At 36.4% G+C, this 21,003-nt stretch overlaps 1 long non-coding RNA gene across 2 annotated transcripts in view; it reads right to left on the reverse strand.

The window, feature by feature from the left end:
• Positions 1–251: 251 nt before the first annotated feature.
• LOC129516862 (uncharacterized) overlaps positions 252–21,003 on the reverse strand; it is a 77,780-nt gene continuing 57,028 nt past the window's right edge. For both annotated transcript variants that reach the window (XR_008665884.1, XR_008665883.1), the window contains exon 3: positions 252–5,120. This is a non-coding gene — a long non-coding RNA (uncharacterized LOC129516862). The remainder of the gene's footprint in view (positions 5,121–21,003) is intronic.

Here is a 21,003-nt window from a genome sequence, read left to right on the forward strand (position 1 = left end):
GTATGATAAATGATCAAGGATGACAAGCGGACAGCAAGCAAAGAGGAAAAGTAAGATGAAATGGGCAAAGGCTCAGGGATGAGTAAGACAATGGCTAGCCCAAAGAAACAAAGAAGTTCCCTATGAAAACAAATACAGCAAGGGCAGAGTAGAGAAGAGATTCTTTTAAAGAGAAATAAAGAAGCCACACCATGGAGCATTGCGGGTTTTTTTTAATATTTTATTTTTTAAAGCAATTTTAGGTTCACAATAAGACTGAGCACCAAGTACAGAGAGTCCCCATATACCCCTGTCCTTATACACGTACGGCCTCTGCCACTATCAACACCGGGCACCAAAGTGGTAGATTTATTAATGGATGAACATATATTGACACATAGTCCAAAATAGTCCACACATATTGACACATCACCCCAAGTCCACAGTTCACTCTTGGTATTACATTCTATGGATTTTAACACATGTATAACACCATGTACCCACCATTTTGGTATCAAACAGAATCTTTCACTACTCAAAAAATCCTCTGTGCTCTGCCTATTTATTCTTCCCTCTCCCTTCACCCCTGGAAACCACCTATCTTTTTTTTACCCTCTCCATCATTTTGCCTCTTTCAGAATGTTACACAGTTGGAGCCATACAGTATATAGCTTTTTCAGATTGCCTTCTTTCACTTAGTATTATGCTAAAAAGGTAAGTTTCTTCCATATCTTTTCATGGCTTAATAGCATATTTCTTTTGAGTGCTGAATGGTGTTCCATTGTCTGGATGTACCCACGAAAGATTTTTAAGTTATCTTAAAAGTACTGACTTTATACAGGAGAGAAACAAGATGACATTGTTTATTATTTTTTTAATCACTTGGGTTCTAAATTGGAGAATAGACTGGAAAGTATCCATTAGAAGATTATCATAGTAATTAAAAAAAGAAATGATGGTGGCCTATAATATTGTGTTAGTGGCTGGGGAAAGAAGTAAGCATAATCAAGGCATAACAGGGAGCAGAATCCTAGGACTTGGTGATTGATTGGTTATAATGACAAAGGACTGGGAGGACTTATGTAAAAATCTCAGGTTTCTGGTTTGGACTGTAGTATCATTCATCGAAGTGATGAACACTGAGGAGAAAGGAGAAACTTATGGAGAAACACATTGAAATCATTTGGGAGCATGGTAAACTTGAATCATCTCCAATATATGTATGTGAGGGGCAATGTCCAATATTTGGTATATTAATGAAGAACTCAGAAAGGAGGTCTAACACACAGATGTAGTTTGGGCAGGTATCATCACAGAGAGAAAAACTGAAGCTTGGATGTAGATGAGCTCATCCAGTGACTTTGGTTAGGGTGAGAAAAGGAGACAGGTCAGGACAAAACCCCAAAGAACATCAACATTTAAAGATCCTGCAGAGGAAGTAACAGCAGTAAGAGATGTTCATGAGAAACCAGGAATTGATAGCAGCACAAAAGTAATGGAAGAGAGTTCCAGAAAGTGGGAGCTAGTTTAAAGCTTTTAGAGACATTAGAAGATTGTAATATTCTCTCTGACATAGGAATTTAAAACCTAAGTATAGATTTTATATATGTATATTAAAACTATCATATATTATATATCTGTCCATTCATGAAGCACGAAACCAACATATATGCTGAAATTAAAATAGTTTCTTTCTAAACTTCTGATGGAAGAATTTAGGTAAATTCACTGAAGCTAATTTTCTTCAATTTTTCTTTGATTCTGCAAGAGCCTCAAGCATATGTTTAGTCTACTTGTTGGATAATCTTATTCTGTTGACAGGGGACAGTTAGTATTGAATGTTCAAGACAATAAAATAAAAACTTCAAGATACCTATTGCATTTAGAGACAAGGACAATGATAAACTTGACAAGTTTAAGTGAAGAGATGGATCAGAATTCAGAATAAAATGAGTTGTAGACTAAGTAGGAAGTAAGTCAAGAGGAGGGAAAGGGGGACAAGTGAAATATACAACCCTTTCAAGATATTTGGCTCTAAAACAAAAGAGAGTTAATGCAAACCCTGGACTGGAATGTGAAGTTACAAGATGGGAGAGTCTTGAGGGTGTTCAAATATTAATGGGGAAACACTGAGGTCTGGAGAAAGATGGATTCTAGGCAAAGATGCCAGGTCAAGCCTTAGAGAATGAGTCCTCCTACTTTGTGAGAGAAAGAGGAAAGACAAGAAAGGGTATAATTCCTACCAAGTTTCATGGCAGGCAGTTAAAAAGTGTTTTATCTGATAGCTTTCTTTTCTCAAAAAATAGAAGGGAAAATAATAGCCAGAGCATAAGCAAAAAAACCAAAACAAAACAAAACAAAAAAAATGGAGCAGTCAGTGGTTGCAGGTAAATGGTCGAGAAATGCACTGCTGGGAAAAATGAAGATATTGACTAAGAACCCACTGTACCTGGGAAAGAAAGATAGTGGGACAAAAAGTTAGTGATAAAACTCTTCTTTTCACTGAGTAGATAGATATTTACATCAATGATAGAAATGTCTTCTTAACACCACTCCTGATGTATTATAAAGATGCAAATCAAAAGAACTCCATTTATAGAAGATAATCTCTCTTTCAAAGCAGAATACACCAAAATGAAAGTGCAGGAAAATCTATTGTTACCACCAAACTTACTTATAAATACAGAAAATCAGGTTCAATTTACTAATCATCTACAACTGCATTATCCATGGTTAGATGCTAGAAGCATTGATCTGAATAATCTAAAACAGCAGATATTCCAAAACGATTTAAATTGGGTTTTGAAAAACACAATTATTTACATTAAATTTACATTCCCAATTTGCCTCTTAGGCAAGTATTAAAATTAGTTTAAATTCTCTAGGAAAACACTCAGTGATATCAGGGTTAGAAGAATATTAGAGTTTAGAGAGAATCCCAGCAGAGACTAAGAGTTAGCAACAAATAATAAAGAAAATGAATCCCCCCAATTTTATTGAGACAAATGTCTAACAGACCTCCTTTTTCAATGATAAAATAACTTATAAATGACTTCTAAATTTTCAGAAGCAGAGCTGTTCCCATTCTCAACCTGATCCCACTCCTATCCTCAGTTGAATTTTAACTTAAACTCTACATGCATTCCTTCCAACACCGAGGCTTATATAAATTACCTCTGAATAATAAATAGTCCCACCATGCATGTATGGTGGAGATCTAGCCAGGGCACACGGACAACTCCAATCTAATCATACTCTCCTCACATCCTTCATCCATTCACTCGTTCATTCGATCAATTCATTCAATCTCAGTAATACAAGTATCAAGAACTTGCTCTGTGTCAGGGACTGTTTTAACTGCTAAGATCACACAGATCAACAACAGAGAAGACCTAAGTAAATTACCAGTTAAAAACTATGGGATGTGATTTATGATAGTTGTACACCATATAAGGGAAAGCAGTGGACCACCCACCTAGGTCTGGTTGTTAACTTATGAGCACTTCCCAAGGAAGACGGCCTTAGATTTCTTAAAGAATGAGCAAGAGTTAATCATGTGGAGAAGGAAAGAGATCAAGAAGGATAATAAAGGCAAGGGATCAGCTTGGACAAGGAAGCAAGAGATATCACAAAGCATCTTGGCAGTTTCCCCTGATGGAACCCAGAGGTCAGATCCTAGAGAGATTTGTTTTCCAGGATAAGAAGTGGATCATATCCTGGAGATTTCAGGAGTTTCTTGTTGGAAGCTTTGGAATGACATGATGAAATTCACATCTTAAAACACTTTTTCTAGAAATTGGGTTTTGAAAACATAATTATTTACATTAAATTTGCATTCTTAATTTACCTCATTTAGGCAAATATTAAAATTAGTTTGAAAGCTCTAGGAATTCAAGGGATTGCAAGCATTTGGGGAAAACTTGAAAGCAGAGAGATGAGCTGAGGAGTCTGATTGGGACAGATGCAGTGGAACTGGAGGAGCTAAAACCCAGAAATATTAAAGGGGCAAAAAGGAGGCAATAATAGGAGGAAAGAGCCTCAGCTAATTGTACAGTCACCAGTTTGGACATGAAATAGATTTTGGCATTACCGCTCACTAAGTTAGAGATTGCAGTAGGAGAAAAAAGTTTGGGCAGATAGCAATGAGTTCAGATTTAGACATGCCTAGGTTGGACTACCTATGGGCAAAGCCTTCTAGAGATAACCAAGGAGTCAATTAATTAAATAGGTCTGTCACTCAAAAGACAGGTCAAAGCTGAAGATATGGACTGGGAGTCATTATAATATAGGTGATGGTGTGTGGATGAAAGTATAGGCCATTGAGAGTGGAACAGAGAAAAGCAAAGAAAAAACCATAGAGACCTATACACATTATACCAACTAAAAGACTGAGTATCCTACTAGTGGAGCTGAAAAGGCTTCACCTTAGAGTCAAAGCAGAGGTCAGCCTTTCTTTATCCTAACCAACTTGCTTTGATTATTGTACTCAAATAATTCTTAAATGTTTGGCTTTTTTCTTGATAAAGTATGTTTCCTAATCTCTACTTATAAATAAATGTTACTTTCCAAAAACAGCTCCTGAATTAATATTGACTTTTTTTTGAATTCAAGAACCTGAATCAACCTACAAATAAACTAGCATTTACATAATATTATGCTCATTGACATTCATTGACCGAGAAGAGTAAATTTTACTGTAGAATACATAATGGTAGATTACAAATGAATTATTATAAATTCCTGCCATTTCTATAAGAAAATTCCTGCCATACAATGTTACTTTTTTGTTCTTCCCAACAAAGAGGAGAATCTTTACTACTTGAATCTTCAGTTGCTTGGGGGCTTGGGGTTTTTCACCTGGTTTGGTCAAAAAGCCAAACATGAATGTGAGCAGAAACTTGAAAAGGACTTGTACCTTGGAACTTGCCCTCTCTTGCATCTGGAAAACTTTCCACCACCATATGAAGACACCCAGGTTAACTGGAAAATGAGAGACCAGCTGAAGGGCTCTAGACGATCTGACCTTCCAGCTGACAGATAGGCAATTGAAATGATCCCAGACCACCCAGCTTCAGAAGAGCTGCCTGTTGCCTGTAGAGATGAACAAAGCTGGCTCAGAATTGAAGAGTCTCCCAGCTGACCTGGAAAATTGGGAGCAAATAAAATGATTATTATTTTCAGTCACAAAGTTTGGGCATGATCTGTCATGTAGCAATGGATACCTGACATTACCACCTTCCATAGATAAATAAGAAATCATTTAACTTCTTTTAAACAATTTGTAAATTATAATCTCTGATATAGGAAGAGAATCTCATAACAGGCAAATAATTCCTCCTCTATGACTTTAACCAGAAAAACATACTCCACGTAAACATGTTGTAGGGTGCATAGACTTATTCTAAATCATGACAAAAAAAATCATGACAATTAAGTATCTTGAATTTTAATCACAGTTAATAGCATGGATTAAGTCTGAGTTGAGGGACAAGCAGCTCTAACAAGTTTTTACCCTGTAGCTATGTTTTTAAACTTCATAATTGTAATGACACACAATAGGGTTTTTATCCAAATAGCACTTACTACTTACCTTTTATTTTATTTTTGTTTAAAATTCAATAGATGTTCTAAAAAACCACTTTGAGAAAGATGCTATGGACATTTCTCAAAAAATCTAGGATGAAAAGTTTTCATAACAGATATTAATATTGCCACAGAACATTGAAAGAATTCTTTTAAAGTGCTCACCTCACAAGGTAAACCTAGTTTCCTTACGATAATTATGGACAAAGTTTATGAATTTATCACCCATAATCCCTCCAGTTTAGGAGGTACTTGATATGCATTTGTGAAGTGAGTGAATGAAAGGCGAATAGGCCAATTGCATTGTTTCAGGCTTTATTATATGTGGTTGTTATACTTCAGGAGAAGTGACTTGACCCATGATATACCTGGCTTGGTATAATTAATGAGTTATTCATAACAAGGTTCTACTGGTATTGTACTCATAAATGAAACCACACTAATGACTCTGAAAGAATCATCTCAACTAAGAGACCCTCTACATGACGTTAGATATACCAATTTTGACCCAGTGCCATAATAGATTGTATTCTTCGTTTAAAAGAGCATAATTAGCCAATGTAACTTTATAAGATGTGTATATAACCATAGACATAGATATATAAAATGTATATTTATCTTTATAAAGAGATACCAGTGCTGGCAATTGCTATCTGAGTGAACAGGTGTGGCTGAAAAAACCTTTGCCTGACCAACTGTTCTTTCCACACTGTACATAAAGGCTATTCTATGGTTGGCAGCTGTAGCCCTATTTGCAGAGCCCACAGCTATTTCTGACTTCACAATTTAAAATCTTACTCTACCCATTACCATTATTCATATATAGCTATACTTCTAACTGGTGCAAGTAAAGATGTTCTGCCTATTATCACTTGGAATTCCAGAATTACACTGAGTCATATGAGGTTTTACTTCGTGGGATCTTTACAGTTTTTCTTCTGCTCACTCTGTTTTTGCTTGCCACCCTCCAGCTTGGCAAACAGCATCTATGTGCGTCTCCTATTGTCATACATTCTTCACACCTGCCCAGTCCCAGAGCCTCATGCTTCCGTGAGAATTACATACACTGTCTAAGTTTAGGTCTTCGCTATCTGACTTGCCTACTTAAAGTTAAACATCACTCACATCAGAGGAACTGGTGCATCTATTCAAGAAATAATTTATTAATTTACTTAGTGCTTCTTTATTGAAGCACCAGGCTGTTTTGAGTGCTAAGAATACAGCAATAAACAGAGCCATTTCCACAATGGAGCTTTTATCACAGTGATGCACGTTGCTCTTCCCACCACAGAGCAGAGAGCACCCTCTCCTCTTTAGTATCACTTAGACAACTCTTTTACACCTAGTAAGTGCTTAATATGTGCTGATAAGACAGGTCAGAAAACCTTATTCTAAGCTAGCGTCTGAATACACACATACACACAGAGAACACACACACATACACCTTATCTGCCAGTAAACGTCAGAGAACACTGGACCTCGGATTGATTCCACTTTTCACTCCTGCTTCCTGGATCTCATGGATCTCCATACTGCCTAGGTAACAAAAACTATGATGGCTTTTAGATATCCTTTGCTAATCAAAATAAATAATTGGCTACCACTGCTCTCTCTCTCTTTAAACTGGAACATTATTTTGATCTTCCCAGATTTATACTAAGTCTGTGGTCCTATATTTATTCTGCCAAGATTTCCATATATTTTATTAGCATTTTTCCTGAGTGCCTCAACTGTATTCTAGGTGGGCAAGTATAGGTTTATGACATAGATTCATCATGGATTCATCCATTCAACCATGGATTCATTCATGTATGGGGATTAACACATTGCCTCATCTCTCCTCCATGTTTTTCAAACTCCAATATTCATCAGCACACCCACATCAGATGGAGATAAGACATATAATAAGTGAGTAGTAAACACAAACACAAGTCTAGCATTCACTTAACTTCTTTCTGTGCCCTATGGTCTCAAGCATTTTAGAAATTTATTGGCCAGTTGGTTATTTATGCCCAAGACATGTTTTAGGAAGCCCCCAAAGGGCTACTGATATAATCCTACTATAAAAGTTGTTTGACAAATCCAAACTATAACCAACTTCCTATTTCTTCATAAAAATTCTCCCCCAAAACAGTCTTGTTGATTATTTTATTTTATTATCCAAGTTTCATCTCCCTTTGGACTTTTATAAATACTATGTTATTTCCCAGCTTTTGCCCTCTTTTCAATCTAAATGTTGAAGTGATAGGGAAAGAAAAATCAAAAACATGTTAATAAATGACAAGTATACTCCTGAATAACTAGCAATAGGGATTGTGTGAATTGCCTTGTATCATGATCTGGACAGTAGAATGCACATAAATATGTTTTCTTTTAATTACTTGACCATGATCTCTAGTCCCTCAACACTCAAACCATGGATCAATCATAAAACAAGCGTTTCTTTTGCACTTCCTATGTTCATAGTAATATGCTAGTTCCTGTGAAAAGTTAAAGATTATTATCCTCCCCCAAGGATCCCTAAAATTTTAATGAAGAAAGAAAACCAAATAATGAGATACATCGCCAACAATAAAATGGCATTTCATACTATTGGTTTTTTTTTAATTTTTTTTTTAAATTTATTTATGATAGTCACAGAGAGAGAGAGAGAGAGGCAGAGACACAGTCAGAGGGAGAAGCAGGCTCCATGCGCCAGGAGCCCGACGTGGGATTCGATCCCGGGTCTCCAGGATCGCGCCCTGGGCCAAAGGCAGGCGCCAAACTGCTGCGCCACCCAGGGATCCGCATTTCATACTATTTTAGAAAAATCACAAATATCATTAAAAAGGCAAAGTCAGTAGTTATTTTGAATAATGCCACTAATTAGCACTAAAGGATAAAGACAAGAAAGTCTTCACCTCCCCAAAGCAGAGCCTAGAAAATTGCTTTCCCAACTTCCCTCAAAGCTAGAGTATGAGCTCATGACCTGTGCCTCTCCAGTGCACCTCAGATGAGATAGGAGTTTGGAAGAGAATGGAGTGAATGAAAAAATACAGTGTTAAATCGTTGCTGGCAAAGGGGTAAAGACAGCCAGCCTTCAGATGCTGTGGTAGCAATAGTCCTACTTCCTAGTGTCCCCTGCAACATTCAGAGCCCACAGCAAGTTGCCCCAGTGGAGTGGTACAGCATTGCAGTTTGAAGATTGTTTAGGAATACAAGGCCATCAAGCTGGACTCTCCAGCCATTGCAGAGACTCCATGATGTAAAATTTATCCTTTTGTAAATTTCTTATTCTGCTTGAAATAGTATAGTTGGATTTTGTTGTTTGCAACTACAAACCTTAACAAAGACCAAACTGGTGAAAGCACAATATGCTTGCTTCTTGAATCAATATCTGTCTAGAAATAACATTATATATATAATGTATATATATTATATATATATATACACTAAGTTCAGATCAAGTTTTAGAAAGCTAGAGAGGAAAGCAAGTGGCAAAAGGATACACAGAGAACACAATAAATTTACTATAATAGTGTAATATGCTGAAGGTGCTGATGCATATTTGACAGGGAGGTACATTCCCCTGCACCTGGCTGCACTCTTCTCCTTTCTCTACACTTCTTTGTGCCCTGACTTTTGTCCTCTGCATCACTGCCCCCACACACACACAACACACATACTTTCTGGATTTCAGTTGGGTTCACTGAGGAGCATCATGAGGCAGGAGTGTGAGATCAGAGAAGTCCATCCTCTTGGCTCCCTCTATGCAAGGTTTCATGGACTGAAGCCTACTTTGACCAAAGGGCTGGGTTCTGTTCAGGCAGCCTTATTCTCCCCACATCCTTTCTTTGATAGTTTTCCTTAGCTCTTGAAATTCAGAGATAGGAGTGGAACTCCAAAGCCACTAGTCTCAAGATACTACTTCAGTTTCCTGAAGTCTATCACACCTTTGCAAAAAGACTCTTTACAAACTTTCTTTCATTTACCCAATGGAATGTACTATCATTTTTCTGCTGGGACCCTGACTAATAAAGTAATATATATTATTTGGGGGTACATCTCGTATAGAACTATAAAGACCTGCAGGGAAAGGAGAAACACAACATTCCAGAAAGTGGTTAACCCCAGGGGATGGGAAGAGAGGGAAAGTAATTACATTGAGGTTTGGTGATCAGGAGAAATAAAAATAGCAACTATATGTGTAATGTATATCATATAAAAGCTTATTCTTAAGCTGGGTCATGAGATCATGAATGTTTTCTATAGCATTCTTTATGATTTTTATGTAAAAGTCCATAGTTTAATAACAATTCTTCACTCTCTTAAGGATATCTTTCAGTGAATAAAAATCTTAATTTTAATATAATTTGATTTATCAAGCTTTTCTTTTATGTTTAGGAATTTTTACATCCTATTTAAGAAATCTTTGTCAAAATGTCAACATAGAAAATTCTGGCCCCTGTTCTCCCTACAAATAAAAACAATTATATAAGCTATCCATAAATAAAAATTTATAGAAATAGAGAGTAGAATGGTGATTACCAGAGGCTGGGGTGTAGAGGTGAAAATGGGAAGATGTTGGCCAAAGGGTACAAACTTGCAGTTTTGAGATGAATAAGTTCATCCCAGTGGAATGTACAGCATGGTGGTTATAGTTAATAATGCTGTATTATATAATTGAAAGTTACTAAGAGTGAATCTTCTAATAGTCTTACCACAAAAAAAAAAAGAAATGATAAGCATGTGAAGTGATAGAGGTGTTAGCTAACACTACACTGGTAATCATGTAGCAATATAGAAGTATATCAAATCAATACCCTAAACTTACACAATATTATATGCCAATTATATCTCAATAAAGCTGAAGGGGGAATCTTTCCCTATTTAAGAATATCTTAGTCATTAAAATACGATCCATGTTATTTTCTAGAAGCTTTATTGGGTTACCTTTCTCATTTAGGTCTACAGTTATTTGGAATTTATTTTTTATATGGTGTGCTTTCGATGGTTAACATATTGTGGCATTTTCATGGCTAATATTGTTTTTAGGACTTTTGCCTTTATGTTCATAGTGAGAGTAGCCTGTTGATATTTTGCAATGGCCTAATAATTGGCTATTGGTAATATTTCTTCCTTAAATATCTGGAGCATTCAGTTGGCCTGGATATTTCTTTCCAGGAAGGTCTTAAATTAGAGATTCTATTTCTTGACTAGAACTATTCACTCTTCCTTTTCTTGTATCAATAGTAAGTAAAAATAAATGTTTACCTTTTTTTCCATTTGGATAACCAATACATCTTGTACCATATGCTAAAAAGGCTTTTCTTTCCATTTCTGCCTCTCCTGCTGCCCCAGGAGCACCTTTAATTTAAATTATCATATATTTGTGGTAAGTTTTGTACTCTTAAATCTATTCTTCACCTTGTATGTATCCTAGCATCAATATCTCACTATTTTAATTACTGCGGCTTTATAGTGAGTCTTGAAACCTCATGTAAGTCCTCCACAGTTCTTTTAAGATTATCCTGGCTATTCTTGGCCTCTTACACTTCCACATAAATAGAAAATCACCTTGTCAGAGTTTCTAGGGCAAATAAACAAAAAAATTTTTAACTTTTTGATTGAAATTACATTGTACTTGCATAATATCTGATACAGACAAACCTGGAAAGAAATGACATCTTTATAATACTGAGCCTTCCAATTAATGAAAATTTGCCAAATCCCTCCATTTATTTAGTTCTTTAGCTCATCTTAATGATGTTTTATTGTGTCATATGGAGACTTATTTTCATCTTTGGTTAGATTTATTCTTGGGTATTTGTTGTGTTTGATGCTATTATCCATTGTTGTTGTTGTTTTAATTTTTTAAACGATTTTATGTATTTCTTTGACAGAGAGAAAAAGCACGCACATGAGTGGGAGGAGGGGCAGAGAGAGAGAGGGAGAAGCAGACTCTCCCCTGAAGGGGATTGCAAGGCTCAATCCCAGGACCCTGGGATCATGACCTGAGCTAAAGGCAGACGCTTACCAGACTAAGCCACTCAAGTGCCTGTCTTTTCTTTTTAAAAAACTTTATTTAAGCAATCTCTATCCGCAACATGTGGCTTGAACTCATGACCCAGAGATCAAGAGCCACATGCTCTACTGACTGTGCCAACCAGGCACCCCTGAATTTTATTTTCTAATTATTATTTGATAGTATATAGAAATAAAATTTATTTTTATATCAACCCTATTATGTCCAGTTACTTCACTAAATTCACTTATTAGTTCCAATAATTTGTAGGTACCTTCTTTTGAATTTTCTATACCAATGATTATTTTGTCTATGAATGATGGCAGTTTGTTTCTTTTTTTACAAAGCGTATGATTTTTTCTTGCCTTGTTTCTCTGTCTAGGACCTCTGGTGCAATGTTGAATAGAAGTAGTGATAGCAAATGTTTTGTTTCCTATCTTAAAGACATAAATTTAAATATTTCATAACTCACTATTATGTTTGCTGTAGGATTTTTCTGTACATATACAGAATTTTCATATTGAGCAATTCCTTTTTCTATACCTACTATTTTTCAGACTGAGGAATTCCCTTTTATGTTGGGAATTTTTACCATAAGTATTGACTTTTAAAACAATACTTTTACTGCATCTATTGAGATAATCCTATGGTATTTTTTTCCCTCCTTTATTCTGTAAATGTGATGGATGAAATTGACTGATTTTTGAAAGCTAAAACCATTTTCCATTTCTGGAATAATCCAGCTTCCAACTTGGTTATTTTCTTAGCTTGGGTCCTCCCTCTTCCCCCACCCCCTGCCACACACATACATAGCTAGCCCAGAGAAAAAGATTTCATTGCAAGTAGTTTATTGAGGAGAAAACTCATAAGGGAGTGGAGAAATGAGACAGGGGAGAAAAGGAAGACAAGAAAGGATGAATTATCAAGCCAGTGGCCATGGTCAGTGACTGGAGCTTAAGCCTACCAAGAAACCCTGGGGAATGGTATAGGCACATGTCTCAGAGCTATCCCACCTGAGAGATAAGGGAATTGGAATATTTATAACCCAACCCCTTCCTGCCAATCAATCACTGTTTCTGGAGAGTGTTAATTCTCTGGTATCTGTGACCTCCATTCATATGTTCCAGAGAAAGCCTTCAGACAAGAAATGAGTATACTGGAAGGTAACATTGACCCTCCCATAGGCCACATCAGCAACACTAGTGAAATACCATCCCTTTAACATACTGTGGGATTCTCTTTGCTAATATTATGTTTGAGATTTTTGTTTTTATGTTTGTAAGTGACACTGACCTCTTGATCCTATTTTTGTAATCACCTGGTAATTTGTCATTGTCAATACTTCTTTTTTTAAATATCTGGAGTATTTCCATCAGTTTTAATAAGTTATCTTTTTTTTGCTTTTTAAGATTTTATTTATTTGAGAGTGAAAGCATAAGAAGGGGGAGGGCAGAAGGAGGAGCAGACTCCCCACTGAGTGGGGAACTGGACATGGGGCTCAATCCTACAACCCTGGGATCATGACCTGAGCTGAAGGCAGACAATTAACTGAGCCACCCAGGTGCCCCAATAAGTTATAATTTTAAAGGTGCATATTTATTCTGAATTGTCAAATGTATTGTCATGAACTTTTATCTGTAGTATCCAAATTGATGCAAGAGAATACTTTTATCTTCTTAAACAGAAAGCCCTATATTTGTGTAACTTAAGAAAGCAAAGATCTGTACATAGTGAATGTCTGCTTCCACAGATAAAGGTACTAATAATTTTTCAATGCAGTTTACTCACAGGAAACACAATTAACTTTTACCTCACCTAGCACTAATTACACAAGTTATAAACATATAAGAAGCACCTGGAGACTCAAGAGTGCAACTCTGATACCAAATCAAAGCAAGAGATTTAGATTTTGAGTTAACAATTAGAAATACTAGATGAAGCCATAAGAAAGAGCTCATTTCTGGAATACCAAAGTTTGGAGAGAGAAAAGTGCCAGGTTTAAAGAAGAAGTAGAGTGGAAGGAAACTTACAACAAAAATTAATTAGGAAAGGTGAAAAGTAAGGAGAAGAACCAGAGTGGTGGTGGTGGACATATCAAAGAAGGAGAATTTCAAGAGCAAAGAATTGGTTAGCCAAGCCCGATATTAGGGAATAAGGACTAAGGTCATTTGCTTTTGAATGACATTTGAGAAAATAGTAAAGTAGTAAATATTAGTAATTAGAAATATGGATAATGCATCATTTCTCTGATTTCTAACAAATGCCCATACTGAAGAGCTATGGTGCCTGGTAGTTAAGATTTTAAAATGTTTCCATGTGAAAAAAAAGGAGGGGGGGGGCGCGGAGTTCTATACCATAGCCTCACAAGTTGAGATGCAAAAAGGATAAAAAGCAGTTGAAAGTGAGCCAGGTCTAACTCCCTAAGATCAAGAATATTATAACCAAAATAACAACCCTTTTTTCCCAAAACCTGGTATTTAAAGTCCCACAAAGTTTAATATTTTTTAAAAGGCAGTGCTTTCTTCTGTCCCTTTGTATCACGTAAAGTGTTTTACCAATCTCTATAATAAAAGAAAAAAATACAGCAATCCTGAGAGAAGTCATCACACTGTCATTTTAGCTGTTTACATGAAGCAGGGAAGTCCGGTGCACCCTGGGAATCTAAACAGAGTGAACTCTTTTACCCTCACCCGGCTTTAAGGACAGTCCAAACTTAAGTGCTTTCTGGAAATCTTAAACATGTAGGACCCGCCTAATTCCAGAATCTCAGCTAGCACTTCCATTAAGTGTAAAGAATCTGACAATGAAAGTATTGCCCAACCCTGCTCCCAAAAAAATTATTTTTAAAAGAAGACCCTTACTTTCGGGGAGAATGTGGGGGACAATTCTGCCTCTTGGAAACTTGCAGTATCTTCAAAGAAAATCTTCTTTTGTTTTTGTACAAGGAGGGAGCTTGGCACATGAAAAACAGGGCAAGTCATCTCTTCAACAAAGATATTTCTCATGTTTTTCCAGAGTAACTTCAGCAATTCAAAGGAGTAATCAAAGTACATGAGTGCAGAAAAGCTAACAATTTATAAAACATCTTTGCTAAATACTTATTAGTTGCATAAAACACACGAATTTCCACAGTTCCAGTATCTAAGGATATTTTTTAGCTCTCCTCCACATTCCTTCTCTAGGACAGAAGCTTGCCTTTTTCTTCTGCAGGAGAGACAAGCACATCTTCCTAGGACTAACGTTGGAAGAAGGGTGGCAGAGAGAACAGAAGAGGTGAATCCTCCGGACTCCACTGAAGGGCAGATTTAGTGATTCCAGGCACCCCCTCTATCACAGCTGGAATAGTAGGGCTCATTAATTGGTAAGACTGCTTTTTATTTTCTTACTTTGGTCTGCTGAAAACGATCTCCTAAAACTCAATATATGCATTAAAGTGAAATAATGAATAGATAACTTTTCCCCAACACTATGCTTTACTCCTTTCTGAGCAACACAAACCCACAATCCTGGGCCATGCGAGTTACATTGTCAATGTTGTAACACCATATAGTAAGAAGGAACTTTCAAAATGATCTGGCCCAAACCTCTCATTTTACTGATGAAGAAATGGAGACCCAGAAATGGGTAATTACTTGCCCAAGGCAACACACTTACCGGAAGATTAAGGATTGAAACTATAGTTATGCTCTACCACACTAAACTTTTCTTACAACAATAAACAACAGATAGCATTTTCTCTTTTTTTCCCCCATCCTCCCTCCTTTTCTCTCTTTCTCTCCTTTCTTTTTTTTTTCTTACCTTCCTCCTTCCCTTCTTCCTTCCCCTTTCTTCCTTCTTTCATTCCTTCTTTCTTTTTTTTGAATTGAGTAAGTATTTAAACTAAAGATTAAAAGTATTCTATTCTCTAACCCACCACACTGTCTACCCCTCCAGGCACCATTAAGAGGCCTTCAACAGTTTCTTTGAACTGAAACTTGTCCTACAGGTTCTCAGGTTAGACACAACCTCATTATTTGTTTTGTTTTCTTTCGTTTTTCTTTGTAACTTGGAAAATAACTCTTTATTTTATGATTTTTTAACTTTGCAAAACTTGGCTTTTTCCCGTATTATCTGTTTTAGCATTAGTTTTCTATGGCCAACGCAGCCATTAAATATCAGTGACTGAAATTTTGTGACACAAGTCAACAAAATTTAGCATAGTTTCATGGATCCAGATTTATCATAGCACACTAGATGTAATTTTATGTTGGCCTTTATACTAATAGAACTTTAAAGTTAAAAAACATAAACTTTAACACTAATCTACTTACGTATGAGTAGCTGATACCCAGAAGAGTTAAATCACATTTGTGCCAAGATCATAGTTAATTAACAATGGAACCAATATTAGAACCTAAATCTACTGTATTGTCTACCAGTTCAATTGTTTATTCCACTATACCACGTTGCCTTCCCAAAAGCAGCTTACAGATGAATACAGCTATTTGCATGCTTCCCATCCTAATGTTCCTAAAATTTTGAGCTTTTCTTCAGTGATCATTCTTTTTATTGAAAGGATGTTTTGATTCTGTCTTCCTTTCTTGGATTCCACCTTTCTTTCATCTGTGGGCCTTTGCTGCCATTGCCCTGCTGAAATGGTAAACAAAGCTCCAGGTTCTTGTCTGATATCATCAAAGAAGGGGGAAAAAAGCAGTTCCTTGCATTTATGAAACAGGTTTCCTTCCTGGTTGGCACAGCCATCATTGCTTACGAAAGTAGCTACATCAAGAAATCTATACTATAATTCCTTAAGAATTGGGGCATAGTGAGGTTTTGTATTTCATCCTTCATTCTCACTGTTGCCTTTTACAAACACTGATTTCTGTTGGTCAACACTGAATCCCACCCTCACAACTCCTAGAACACTGAATCAGTCATCAAATTCCATTGCTTTTATTTCTGAACTCTCCCTTATCACTCCCTTTGAGAGTGGAGTTTCAACAGCAGTTCAACTCTTTTGAGACCTAGACTCTTCTACTCCAAATGTCTCTCTACCTCTATAATCTTCTAGCCTCAATCCTTCCAAAATGTGTCCATTTTATTTGGATGTCTTACAGCATAAGGCTTTAAAAAATTTTTTTATTTATTTATTCATGAGAGACACAGAGACAGAGAGAGAGAGGCAGAGACACAGGCAGATGGAGAAGCAGGCTCCATGCAGGTAGCCTGATGTGGGACTCCATCCTGGGACTCCAGGATCATGCCCTGGGCCAAAGGCAGGCACTAAACCGCTGAGCCACCCAGGGATCCCCAGTATAAGGCTTTTGATTACTATTAATCGCTCCCCCTTTGACTACAAAACCAACTCCCTCTCCTGGGACTTCCCCAACCGTCTGACTAATCTTTACCCTTCTTTGCAGACTCCTCTTCCTCTGCTAATCTCTTAAATATGGTACCCTCCCCTCTCCTCAATATACAAGCTCTGCTGACCAAACGCATTTACTCAGCCAGCACCTAACTGATCCCTCACAAAGCTACATCTACAGGCCAGATGTCTCTCTCACAGCTCACAGACAAAAATCTAGAGTTTCTCTGTCCAGTACAGAAGCCCTGATATATGAAGCTATTCAAATTCAAATTTAAATTAAGAACTTTTCACAAATGGTATCAAGATACACCCATTTCTACATTAAAATATCTCAATGCCTCTTATATGAATGTTTAAACCTGCTCTTCTATATAAATTTCCTTTCTGTCTCATCTACAATAACCCTATTGCTACTGACATCATTCTCATAAACTTTACAATAGTCTCCCAGTTGATCTCCCTGCCCATGTTCCTGCACATCCTCTCCCCACCAAAATTCATTTTTGCACAATGCATCCAAGGACCTCCTTCCAAAATGTAAATCTGGTTAAGTTCCTAGTAACAAGTTTCAGTGGTTTCCTAGTATTTATATAAGTTGACCACATGATATATCATCTAAACTAGATAATTTTGCTAATAATGGAGGATGCTATTAATAACTATGCTGCTACAATAGGACTAAAGTGGACCCTCTCAGGTAAACCAGTATGTATGGTCATCTTTTATAGAATCTAAATTTCTGAGCTCTTAAATAATCTAACCCTGTCTACCTTTTCAGCTCTGTAGGTCTACTTGCCATTCACCAAATGTAGTGTCCTATTACACTTCTGTGAATTTTGTTGTTCTGGTCTCTCAATCCAGATTTCCTCTACTCTCCTTATCATGCCTGCTAAATATAGAATTTTAAAAGATGAATATAAGCACTATATACACTATTATTTATATATATATGTATTTCCTGCTTATGAAGTAGTATACAATTCTCAGAGTAATTTGAAAAATGTAGAAAAGTTTTAAAAAGAACAAAAGCATCTACATTCTTACCACTGAGAGACAACCACAGTTAATATGCCATACTGTATTTTTCTCTATCCATGAGTACACTTACAGTTTTCTTACCAAAACTTAATATTTACTATTTTATAATAGGCTTTTTATGTGATATATTATTTATTTTCTCATATCACAAGTATTCTTTTATAATATGAGTTTTAGTGAATAGACATTAATTCACTGTGTGAAGATAACACAAGTTTAGCTAATCTTGTGTTGGATATTGTTTGAAATTTATAAAATTTTTAAATAAATATGTTTTCTCACAATAAAAGCAATTCATATTAACTGAAGACTTTTGCAAGGAAAATGCACAAAGAAGAAAAGAGATTTATCATACTCTGAAAAATTATTTGCATGGCGTTTGAAAGATAAGCCTATGAAAACATATTTCTGCAATTGCTATTAAGTCAATGTAAAATATCACATTTCTAGAAATATGGACATGCAAATCTTCAAGAATGCAAATACTGTATAAAGGTAGCTTTGTCAACAGCTATGAATATTTTTTTCTTAATATCTAATGCTGCTACTAAGCTTAATGCTTATAAACATATACATGTTAAAGATGTTTGTGAAAAATGCTTCTTAAGGTATGTAGCAGCATTCCAGGAATTCTACCTATGAACATTAAGGTGAAATGTAACCTTTCTGAAAATCTCCACTGCATTTTAGTCACAGATGAAATAGAGAGAGATTCATTTTTTAAAGTTATGCAGAATATCTGACCTGGGAATTTTTGAAAATATCAACTATTTATCTGAGAGATGTTAGACTTAACCAAGCTTAATTGAACCTGAATTTGTGATCTAGGAAACAGAAACATGATTAATATATCACAGATATAGTAACCATTTGCTATTTCAGCAAGTGAAAGGTGTACTTGTGAATATATGAATGCCAGAACATGTGCCAAAATGCTACCATGATTTTATTACTTCTTGCTGTTCTGCTAATTTTAAAATGACTTCATTTAATCTGAATCAAACTTTTAATATTCCATATCTTGGTACTTGTTTGGCAGGAAAATGTCACAAATGTATTCCTGTGGTCTGTGCACACTTAGCTATTGCAGAAATGTTTAACATCTCCTTTCAAAAAAAGATATCAAAATATTTAGAAAAAAAGAGTGCCACCAGCTAGGATCCATGGTGACAAAAATATTAACATGCAGCTGGATTTGGGAGGAAGTAGTTCAAATCGATAAAAACAGCTACAATTTTTCTCTACTCCAAGCCCTAAACGTACACGTATTATAAGACTCAGAAGTCATGGTTGAGAAAACACAACCTCCATAAGGGCAGTGGTTTAGCAAACTCATGCCAGCACATAACCGTAGAGCCAACCAGCACCCATGCTTGCATAGGAGAAACTAAGAGGCATGGTGGCACCTGGCCATTCTGAACCGGGCTTTGAGGAAGAGCATGTAACTCACTTTTGTAGGTGTTTGGGTGCATCTGCAAAACATCAGGGGTAAGAGTGTAGCCTGCGGGTTATGCACACTTGCACAAACTAATTATAGAAATGTAGATGTGCCAAAAAACATACCTGAGTGTCTTTGGCCAAAGAAGGGAAAGAAAGAAAACTAAGTTGAATCTCAGACCAAAGCCGAACACACTGAAAGAACACTGGTTATTTGAGAGGATAGAGCCTCTGTATGTCTACTAGGGCATCGAGGATGGCATGTGCTAACACAGGCATGAAAATAGATACTAATCCTCGTGTTTAGGAGGTGAAAGCAAATCAGTTCAGATAAGTTACTCTACCCGAGTGTTCAGTTTAATTGAGGTCATTTCGGATTGCCAATTCAATATATTGACAGGAAAAAAATCCAAACTAAAGTTTGCTGTAGTACAAGCCATGAGTCTCACTGGTTCTCACACAACAGCAGAGGTAGGAGCAGGTGATGAGCGATAACAGAGCTGATACCAGTTGGCTGGGCTACTGAGATTAAACACACAGCTGTCTTGGCACCAGCGAACAGGCAGCTCCTGCAACTTGCACTTTTCACCCTGAAATGTATAATTACTCCCTTGACTAGGGCACAATGCTAACCTTTCCTTCTACTTCATTTATTAACATTCTTTTGTGCATGATTATTCACACAAATGCACTTTTTGCCCCTTAAGATGTAAATGTCATAGGTAAAACCAATATTTGTATAGATCAAACCATTTTCCTTTGACTTCCAATATAAATTTTACAGATGAGGTCCATAGGCACACAGGCTAAGTTGGTGACCACTACCGGTAAGTAGAAGGTGTCATGCAATAACAGCCCTCTGTAGTTGCATAGAGCTTCACAGGTTTTAAGTCACTTTCACATACATGACTTTATTTCACACTCACAATAGCCTAGGAAATAGGGCAAGAGTTATCATTTGTGTACCATTGAGTAAACTAATCTGGATCTAGAGATGTTTCATGTGTTGCTTAAGGGCCCATGACTAGTAACTATGCAGATTTTCTAACTCAGAGTTCAGCATTCTTGCCTCTAGAGTGTAAACTAAACTGGATCACTGCTGTATTTTTTCAAAATATATATATATTTCGAGATAAATTTCTCCATATGTTTCTATGCATAGACATCTAGATAAATTTCTGTATATACTACTTACATATAGATATTTCTAGAAAGGAGAGATGTTGTCTGCCTAAACTCTCTAATTCCATCCCTATATCAACACTAGAAGGAAACAGGAATATAATATTTCCTTTGAAGTCTGGGAGGATTGGGAGGAGGACCCTCTGCTCTGGCCACATGGAAAGAAATGCAGGAGGAACTAACTCTTCATCCTGGAAATACACACAGCATGAGTCATCTATTTTAATGTAACGACAATAGTCTCTATGCTCTGAAGTTACTTTATATACTCGGAGAAAGTTGGCAGAATAACCCCCAACCTACAAGTCAGGAACTTGGGCTATTGAAAGTTTTATTTAAATGACCTTTCCCTTTAACAAAGTCTGAATGTGAGGCTTCCTTCCATTCCTGCAGGCCTCAGGGTATAAGGAAAACAGGGTGTTGCAGTAATAAA

Source organism: Nyctereutes procyonoides, unplaced genomic scaffold (genome assembly GCF_905146905.1).
Source record: "Nyctereutes procyonoides isolate TBG_1078 unplaced genomic scaffold, NYPRO_anot_genome, whole genome shotgun sequence".
NCBI lineage: Eukaryota > Metazoa > Chordata > Mammalia > Carnivora > Canidae > Nyctereutes > Nyctereutes procyonoides.